Source organism: Sturnus vulgaris, unplaced genomic scaffold (assembly GCF_052056855.1).
Source record: "Sturnus vulgaris isolate bStuVul1 unplaced genomic scaffold, bStuVul1.hap1 Scaffold_184, whole genome shotgun sequence".
Lineage (NCBI taxonomy): Eukaryota > Metazoa > Chordata > Aves > Passeriformes > Sturnidae > Sturnus > Sturnus vulgaris.
This window is the reverse complement of record NW_028276123.1, coordinates 150,001-152,500: the sequence shown is the minus strand read 5'-3', so window position 1 is coordinate 152,500 and position 2,500 is coordinate 150,001. Positions and strand designations below refer to the sequence as shown.

Here is a 2,500-nt window from a genome sequence, read left to right as displayed (position 1 = left end):
GGGACAACACAAAAGATTGGCACACCCGCTGATAAGGAATCAAGAAAGGATCGCTGCTTCCCAACCGAAGGAAACATCTAACCGAGGAGCTCACAAAAGATGCTGGACAAAGGAGGAGGAAGAACTGTTGATAAGGCTGGAGGCTCAGTTTGAGGGCAACAAAAACATCAATAAACTTATCGCGGAGCACATCACAACCAAAACAGCTAAGCAAATCAGTGACAAAAGAAGATTGCTTCCCAGGAAACCAGCAGAGGAACATCAAAGAGCGGCCGAGGGCTTGAAAGAGGAACCTGAGATGAGTCATCAACCTCAGGCAGGAACCGTTGACAATGGACCTGATAAGAGCCAACCGTCCAGGAAGCCAGCTGGCGGGAGAACAATGGGCAAGATAAGGCACCATCTGGAGAAGGGTAACGGACGAAAGGGAACCACCAATCAGCAGCTGCAGGCCCATTATCAGCGGACACTCGGGGAACGCTTATCAGCTGGGACAATTAACACCTTCCCCTGGGCATTCAAGCAGTTGCTGGAAGGCCAGGACATGCAGCCAATCATCGATGAAGCAGCGCAGGACTGCTTTGGATGCCTGGAATCGATAAGCCAGATAAGAACAGCAACCCGAGATAAGAGAACAATGGGGGCCCGGAAGAAGCAACCAAGGAGACCGTTTCAGAAGTGGATGAAAGAGAGAGCAATTAAGAGAGGTGATTATCTTCGCTTCCAGCGATTATTCCATCTTGACAGGGGAAAACTGGCAAAAATTATTTTGGACGATATGGAATGTTTGTCCTGTAATATTCCACCCGGTGAAATTTATTCGGTTTTTAAAGCCAGATGGGAAACACCTGGAGAATTCGAGAGCCTTGGGGACTTTCAAATTACTGGGAAAGCCGACAATAGTGCTTTCAGAGATTTAATTACGGCAAAAGAAATTGAGAAAAATGTGCAGGAGATGAGCAAGGGCTCAGCTCCAGGTCCAGATGGGATTACTCTTGGGGACATCAAGAAGATGGATCCCGAGTATTCCCGGACCACGGAGATCTTCAATTTATGGTTAACATCTGGAAAAATCCCGGACATGGTGAGGGGGTGCAGGACTGTTTTAATTCCTAAATCGACAACACCGGAGCGCTTAAAGGACGTTAATAACTGGAGACCTATCACGATTGGTTCTATCTTGTTAAGACTGTTCTCCAGGATTGTAACAGCTAGGATGAGCAAAGCGTGCCCCCTCAACCCAAGGCAAAGAGGCTTCATTAGAGCGGCGGGATGCTCTGAAAACCTGAAACTCCTGCAAACCATAATTCGGTCGGCCAAAAGAGAACACAGACCACTGGGTGTTGTATTTGTGGACATCGCCAAGGCTTTTGACACCGTAAGCCACCAGCACATCATACACGCTTTGCAACAAAGGGGAGTGGACCCCCACATCGTCGGACTGGTGAGCAATATGTACCACAACATCTGTACATATATCACCACGAAGAAAAACACACACACAGATAAAATCCAGATCCGGGTTGGGGTAAAACAGGGTGACCCGCTGTCACCCCTTTTATTTAACCTGGCGATGGACCCCCTGTTATGCAAGCTGGAAGAGAAGGGCAAGGGATACCACCGAGAAGGGAACAGCATCACAGCGATGGCATTTGCGGACGATCTGGTCTTGTTGAGTGACTCCTGGGAAGACATGAAAACAAACATCAGGATATTAGAGACCTTTTGCAATCTTACCGGTCTCAGAACACAGGGAGAAAAGTGCCACGGCTTTTACATCAAGCCCACGAAAGACTCTTACACCATCAATAACTGCGCTGCTTGGACCATCAACGGCACACCCCTGAACATGATTGACCCCGGAGAATCGGAAAAATACCTCGGCCTGCAGATTGACCCCTGGACTGGGTTAGCGAAATCCAACCTCTCCACAAAACTAGAATTCTGGCTTCAGAGAATTGATCAAGCTCCACTCAAACCTCTACAGAAAATTGATATCCTCAAAACATACACCATCCCTCGACTGACCTACCTAGCAGACCACTCAGAACTGAAAGCAGGGTTCCTCGAGGCCCTTGACCAGAAAATCCGAACAACGGTCAAGGACTGGCTGCATCTACCCTCGTGCACCTGCGATGCCATCTTGTACTCGAGCACGAGGGACGGCGGTTTGGGCATCACCAAGTTGGCAGGACTGATCCCCAGCGTGCAAGCCCGGAGGCTGCATCGGATCGCGCAGTCTTCGGATGAAACGATGAAGAAGTTCCTGGAGAAAGATCAAATGGAACAGATGCATAAGAAACTGTGGATTCAAGCTGGAGGGGACGGGGAGAAGATACCTTCAATTTGGGAAGCTCCACCGCTGAACATACCATCTAATAGTGCAGGCACAACTTCGGAATGGGAAGCACCGACCCTGAAATCTAAATTTCCAAAACCGTGCAATTGGAGAAAGAATGAATTTAAAAATTGGACCAAATTAGTGTCCCAAGGCCGTGGA

General features: G+C 48.6%; 1 pseudogene; it reads left to right on the top strand.

The window, feature by feature from the left end:
• The window catches only part of LOC148218402 (28S ribosomal RNA), an 8,894-nt pseudogene that overhangs the window by 4,184 nt on the left and 2,210 nt on the right, over positions 1–2,500 (top strand).